At 36.6% G+C, this 7,609-nt stretch overlaps 1 pseudogene; it reads left to right on the top strand.

Annotated features, from left to right (window-relative positions):
- Positions 1 to 3,084: 3,084 nt before the first annotated feature.
- LOC108527942 (keratin, type I cytoskeletal 18 pseudogene) overlaps positions 3,085 to 7,609 on the top strand; it is a 29,044-nt pseudogene continuing 24,519 nt past the window's right edge.

The raw sequence follows: 7,609 nt of genomic DNA, 5'->3' as shown, positions 1-7,609 counted from the left end.
AGGAAAATGTCATTTTCTGCCTATGCACAGAGCAGATATTGATAATTTATCATTGCAATAAAATATGATTTTTGAAGACATGAGGTGTGTATAGAGGCAGATAATATGCCTAAAGTTTTACCAGCTCTAGCTTATGTGTGTGTATATATATATACACACAGATACACACACACACACATATATTATATATATACATGTATATATATATATTTTATATATATACATATTTTTTTTTTAACGGAGTCTTGCTCTGATGCTTAGGCTGGAGTGCAGTGGTGCAATCTCAGCTCACCACAACCTCCACCTCCCAGGTTCAAGCAATTCTCCTCCCTCAGCCTCCTGAGTAGCTGAGATTACAGGCACGTGCCACCATACCCTGCTAATTTTTGTATTTTTAGTAGCGATGGAGTTTCACCATGCTGGCCAGGATAGTTTCGAATTCCTGACCTCATGATCTGCCCATCTTGGCCTCCCAAAGTGCTGGGATTACAGGTGAGCCACCGTGCCCGGCCCTATATTTTATCAGTCCAGTATTCAGTGAAGATATCTAGCATTTAAACAAATTAAGCAATACAAATTTCTGAAATTTTCTTTTATTTTGTAGTACAGAACATGCTAATTCATTTTAAAAAANCAGGATAGTTTCGAATTCCTGACCTCATGATCTGCCCATCTTGGCCTCCCAAAGTGCTGGGATTACAGGTGAGCCACCGTGCCCGGCCCTATATTTTATCAGTCCAGTATTCAGTGAAGATATCTAGCATTTAAACAAATTAAGCAATACAAATTTCTGAAATTTTCTTTTTATTTTTGTAGTACAGAACATGCTAATTCATTTTAAAAAAGGAAAATTTAAGGGAAGCATGGATTTTTTTAGGTTAAATAAGCAAAATAATTAGCTAATTAGTTTAATTTCTTTGTTACATTACTTGGAAAAATCCCTCAAAATTATCCTAAAGTATCTTGCATTGTGCAATATGTAATTCTTCCCTTTCAAAAAAGAAACTCAAAAATATCTTCGGATTTATTTGTGTGAGCTAATGTTTTTGAGGGGCTCAAAGGGAGTACTGGTGGTAGCATAAATATCTGAAAGTACAGTAGACATTATGATGGATGAATGATGCTACCATTGTTGATAAAATGCATGCTCATCACCTTCACTACTTAACGAAACTAGCAATGAATGGCGTAATTTTTTTTTTTTTCTTTTGAGATGGAGTCTCACTCTGTCTCCAGGCTGGAGTGCAATGGCGTGGTCTCTGCTCACTGCAACCTCCGCCTCCTGGGTTCAAGTGATTCTCCTCCCGAGTAGCTGGGACTACAGGCCAGTGCCACCATGCCCACCTAATTTTTGTATTTTGAATAGAGATGAGGTCTCACCATGTTGGCCAGGATGGTCTTGATTTCTTGACCTCGTGATCTGCTGGCCTCAGCCTCCCGAAGTGCTGGGAGTACAGGCATGAGCCACCATGCCTGGCAGAATGGCATATATTGTAACTGTAAGTGTGACATGCTAATGTCTAGAGTAGATACATACGTGCAATATAAACTGTGCGCCCCAGACAAAGAAAATACTGTGAATTATACCCACAATTTCGTTACATACCCTTGGTGATACCACAACTGAAAAACAATATGTATTTTAAAAGCTACATTCAATGAAGCACTCCTCTTTCCATCAGTTTTGTGTCAGCCAATCATCACATTCTAGCTGATGTTAGAATCCCTTTTCTTTCCATAGTCAAAATGTTTTATAGATTTTTGTCATTTTATGAATTTCCTGCTTTGGGAGTAATTTTACTGTCATTTCATGAGAATTTTGAAATGTCATGAAACTTTTGGGAAGTAGAGTACTAATAATTAAAATTTAACCAGAAGTATCTCTGACAGTATCATTTGAATGTGCAATTTCTTCATATAACATATGTGAAGGCAAATGAAAAAATTCTGCAAAATGAATAGAGTTTTGACAGCAAATACACATACTATACAGCGCATACTTATACATGTCACAGTGGCAGCTTCTATAACATAGAAATACATTAGAAAATGAAATGCGCAGGGACACGAAGCCATTAGGAGTGCAGACTGTCATTTTTCATGTTAACAAAATATTTTGTCAGTCTTATCCAGCAAAAACTCTGATGTATAAGACAACATTGCTAACTGATCTGTCACCCTCTGTCCTTTTTTTTATTTTGCCTATACAGCTCACAATTCTCTGAAGGACTTGCCTACTCATTTAGCCCTTCATGAGTCCCCGAGCTGCCTTTTTCATCTGGAGTCTCCATGCACAACGGTGAAGACTGCATCTTTTATCTCACCTGATAGGTAAGCTTTCCCCAAATCCTAAGCAACTGTTAAAGGACTTGAGGAATGCTCTGCGAGAAGGAAATCATGAGAGCAGAAGGATGTTCTGCTCTCAAGGGAGGCCAATGAAAGAGAAATCAATCACATGAATTAAGAGCTTTTGATGAATAAATAATTCATACACACTAAATTAATTAGCCGATTTCCAAGTCAGGCTTAGTATTGCATTCTAGAGTTAGCAAGCATTGCATCAATTGAAATGTAACCATTTGGCTTTGCTTCATATGAATTTCAAATCCAAAATGACTGTACCTGGTTGAAGGCTACCATTTAAGAGAATATAATGGCCAAAACCAGGTGGTTGAGCCCTCACTTCCTAGTGCACAACTAAAGACTAAAGCAAGTATTTCTTTATAAACATCTTCTGATCACTGTATTTAATAGTGTTGGCATTTACATAAATGGAATGCAGTGTAGTTGCTGAACATATACTGGGATGATTCCATAATCCTGTTTTAATTAGATGGATGTTGCGAGCATACAAAAATCACAAGCTGCACTCCCTGTGGTGATGCCATACTGGCAAGGAATCAATCACCACGGCTCTGGTTGCCATAGAAACTGATAGCTCCTGCACCACCATCTAAGTGGCAAATGATTGGTGGTGTACTCATAACACAGGGAGAGCAATGAGTTTTTCTATCCTGTCCAGCAGCTGTGCCAGAGAGTTAATTAAAAGCAGAGAACATGAAATAAATCTAAATCTGTGAAGAAATGAAATGTACAGTACAAATTGAATTCCCGTGTCGGACAGAAATTAATATGCAGCGCAAACCACAGAGCTGCCTGAACAAGCAGCAGCTGGGAATCTTGGGAAATGTTGCCTCTCAGGCGGTCAGAGCTGAAATGTGGAGAGGGCACCTCCTTATCTTATTACCTAAACAAGCACTTTGTTCAGCATTTGTGTTGACTGATGCATGCAAATTGCAGCCTCAAATATTAAGAGTTCCTGTTTTCAAGCAGGAAGGACAAAGCTTAACTAAGATTTAATTAACAAACTGTTAGCAACTGCAGTTTATCAGCTGTGAACACAATGTAAGTAAATGTTTCTACTCCTGTACTAGAATACACCAGTCAACCTCTGTGAAAGTCAATGTGTTTTTATTGATAAGCCATGAATTCAGAATTCATATTTCAAATACCACAAGTTGAGGAACAAGTACCTGAAATGCTTTCTCCAGAAATAAAAGAAGCTCAACCTAGAAATAAATATTTTTTTTTATTTCCATAGAATAAGCTACAACAGATCAGGCATGAAATATTTAACTAGAGAGAACCAAGTGTTTTTGGTTCAGTCTATCCCCACTCTGATTTCGGCTTTATCATCTAGGGAATTCAGCATTCAAGCAACTTGTTGTATGTGTGAAGCCAACCACTTTCCTAGGGCAAGTAGAACAACTCAGGGGCCACAACTATGTCTCTGCGGCTTCCAAATATGCATGAGGTTTAGGAATCAGAGGAGAGGATGACACCTTAGATCATGCAATTCACCCCCTCCCGCTCCATCACTCCACCCCTTATTTCCATCCCTAATAAGGACATATTGGGTCCAAAGACAGTGAGCATGACTGACTATAGAAGAGTGAAAAATTTTGGTGGGAGTTCAGAATTTATATCATAGTGACATATTTTTATGCACTTAATATTCATCTAATGAACTATTAGAATTTTTCTCCTATTAAAATGTATTTTCATCTGGCTAGCCCTCTACTTTTGATGGCAATTGAATCATTCATCTAAGGAGAATGTATGCAATTCCTCCAGTCATCCATTTTAAGTAGTTTTCAGTGTGATAAAACAACAAGAAAGCAAACACCAGGCTTACATATACTTGTTTATGATGATATGTCTGTATGAATCAGATTTTTATGGGTGGTTGAGAACTGCTTGATTTGAAATATCACATAGATGTCCATGACATATGGAATAAAATCCTGAAGTATCTTTTACAAAGAGAGTTTTTTACACTTTGCAGACCATGAGTAGACTTCTAGTGACTGGTAGAATTAATACTGTTGTAACAGAAAAAGGCTTCAATTTGAAATAAGATCAGAGGGATGAATAAAAATGTTATTAAAGTCAAGGGAGGAGAATTTTCAGTATTATTCTAAGTGCACTATGTTAGACTTTAAATACACTCCAGTTAATTATACTACACTTATTATCTCTGAGTAGAAATATTGATAATCGTTAGTGGGAAAACTGCTTGATGATTTTATGGGAGTAAGTATCTGAATGCATAAAAAGAATAATTGTTTAAAAGTATATAAAATGTTCAGCATTAGTGAAATAACTCATGAATGTTCAAAATAAATTTGTTTAGTTAGTGTGTAAGAGTAAACATTATCATGTTAAATATATCTAAGTGGGCCTTTCAGAATGGAAAAGTTCAGGATATCACTGATTTTTTAAATGCCTTTCAAAAATGTCCCTTTAAATTCACAGACATAAGAGCTTTTGAGGTCAATGTTAATTTTCAAATATTCTATCTAATTTGAATGTATTATCTCTGGCACTAGGGTTATATAGTGGGATGTTACAGATATTGAAAATTTAATTTCTAAGATTAATAACACTGTAAATAAAATCTTGAATAATCATCCTTTCTTTCCCATTCTCATTGCCTTACGTCCCTATATACTCTGATTTAAAATCTTATTATTGGCCCTTAACTGATCTTCTTAGAGTGCCTTTTTCATCTGTTGGTAGAGTAAGGGGATTGATGGGTATAATTTTAAAAGTTATCGTGGTATTTCAGTAATTCTGTTGCTTTTCTTTTACCTACTCTATACAATTGAGAAATAGGACTCTAAAAGAGTAGTTCTTAAACCTATTTATTTATCAAAATCAACTAGAATATTTGAGAGAGAGAGAAAGAAGTGATTCCTAGGACATAGTAAATATTGATTTAAGGTTTCTGCTTAGCAACTGAGCATTCAAAGTTGTAATAACTTTCACAAGTAAGTCAAAAGTGCAAACTCACTTTTACAAGAAGAGGCAGAAATTTAGCTCCAATCACTTCTGACATCTATTGATCTTTTGACTATTTTTATTGATGACCATTTCATCTACTAAGAATTATAGTGAGGCTCCATAATTTATATAAGCAATGCTGATCCTGACATCTTTTATTCGAGGTTTTATCTATTTTATCCAAAGCAAAAGGCCCTTTACTCAGAAAATACACATAAACATTTATACACAAAATTTGTAAAGAAATTCCAGGGCTTTACTGACTTCCCATACCATCACCTTTCATGAACTAACTCCTGTTTTTACACAACAGGGTATACATTTGGACTTCTAAAAATTTCTTCTGATTTGTACTTTTACAAAATGTATTTGGCTAAATGTTAGCTGCTATTATTAAAATCACTGTCATTTTTACTGACTGTACAATCCCTTGTATGAAAAACTGTGTTCTATTTTTAGACTTTAGGGTCAGAAAACAATGTTTGTTTCTCCTGAAAAATCAGCCTCATGCATTTTTAAAAGAAAAAAAACTTAAATGCAATTATTTCATTCTCAATTTCAAGTGAAATCCCAATACAATATATATCCCATATTAAATTGAAGTTCAAGATCACAAGGGATGACTTACAGAATAAATTTTTTAAAGTCTGTTTCACAACTCTTAACTCCCTCATCACATTGAGGATATGAAGAGGTTGGGAAGTTAAATGGTAAAGGATAATTCTTTTGAGAGAGTTTGTAAGAAACCCTATTCCATTAGTGAGTTTTCCCTTCATCTCAATTCAAAAAAGAAAACTTTAAGGAGACCTCTGGGAGAAATAAATGTTTCTCCGGAAATGTGGAAGCAAAAGTCTACTGGAGTTTTACCTAGCCAAGGAAATCTGAAGGACAAGAGACTGAAAGGCTAATTATTCTGTCTTGAAACAGCAGAGAGATGGCCATGTTAATCCAGATGTTGTCAGAGCAAAATACATATGAAAGTTTACTGTGGACCAGATGTGGACCACCTATAACAGAGAGCTAGTATGGAGCTGTATTAGAGATTGACCAAGAACATCTAGAGGGGCAAAGTAACCCAATTATTTCTTAACTGGAAATATGCATATACTGTTCATCACATATCTGTCCTTTACCCAGTGATGCAAAGGTTCTGAGAACTCACAAATTGTCCCACAAGAAAATCTGTCATTTTGAAACACCTGTGAGAAAGAATCACAGAGCTTGATATAAAATTACCGTTTTAGTCAAGTAAGAAACTCTTCGTTGTTTTTCCTTTTCTCTAGTACACCTATTTCAACTGACCTTGGAGCCAGACTCACTCCTACTGTTTGAGGGACCCAAGCAACATCCTATGTCTAAAGATTTAGCTATGAATTAAACACTCTCTCTCTCTTTCTCTTTAAAAAAACAATGCTCTATTCTCTTACATTACAAATAATGCCTTCCTAAATATCTGCAAGGCTAGAGTTGAATTTAAAATTTTTAGATCCTTTTTAGTCCAATGCTGGAAATTAACAGCATATGGAGAGCTCACTGTTGGCCTCCTGACCTTTGGAAGAGCTTGTAGTCTGTCTCCCTTCTTTTCTTACTCCAGCTTCCTTCAGCACCACGTGATGTCCAAGTTTCATACACAGTGCCAGCAACAGCTGGCCCTTGGCCACCCATCAAGCCAAAGGTGTTCACACCAACAGAGCAGCCCTGTACTTGGGAGGGCAAACCCCAGAGAGGAGCACTGTATAGAACATGGAATCAGGGCTGGCATCACTTGGGCAAAGAATGCCAGGGTCCTAGGTATTCCAATTATAGTGGTGTTAGAAGACAGTCAATTCTGAAAATGTGTGTTTTTCCTTGATCTGCATGATTTCTCTGTCCCATGTGACAGAGCAGGATAAGAAGACAGCCAACACGAGCCTCTCAAAAGCATGGGGTCAAGGGTAAGAGCTCTCATACCTGAGTCTAAGGGTAACACGGTCTGGAAGAATCAATGACCATTATTAGCATGATTGAGAAGAGAGAAAAACACCATACAGGTGAAGAAAGAGAGCAGAAGGCAACTGTGACCTCCTTCCCACTGCATGGGGTTAGCCTATGGTTTGTGCAGAATGGTGAGGGGCATAGCTATAACTTTGAGAAGGTTTAGCATATTAACTCCTTTAGGCATTTAAATTACTAGACTAGACATTTAAATTACTGACTGGAGGACCTTTTATCACCTAGTTGTGTTTCAAAATTAATGAGACATGTCCTAATTTCCATTCAGGGGAAA

Source organism: Rhinopithecus bieti, unplaced genomic scaffold, assembly GCF_001698545.2.
Source record: "Rhinopithecus bieti isolate Rb0 unplaced genomic scaffold, ASM169854v2 scaffold_4640, whole genome shotgun sequence".
In the NCBI taxonomy this organism is placed as follows: domain Eukaryota; kingdom Metazoa; phylum Chordata; class Mammalia; order Primates; family Cercopithecidae; genus Rhinopithecus; species Rhinopithecus bieti.
The sequence above is the reverse complement of the archived record's forward strand: the minus strand, read 5'-3'. Positions and strand labels throughout refer to the sequence as shown.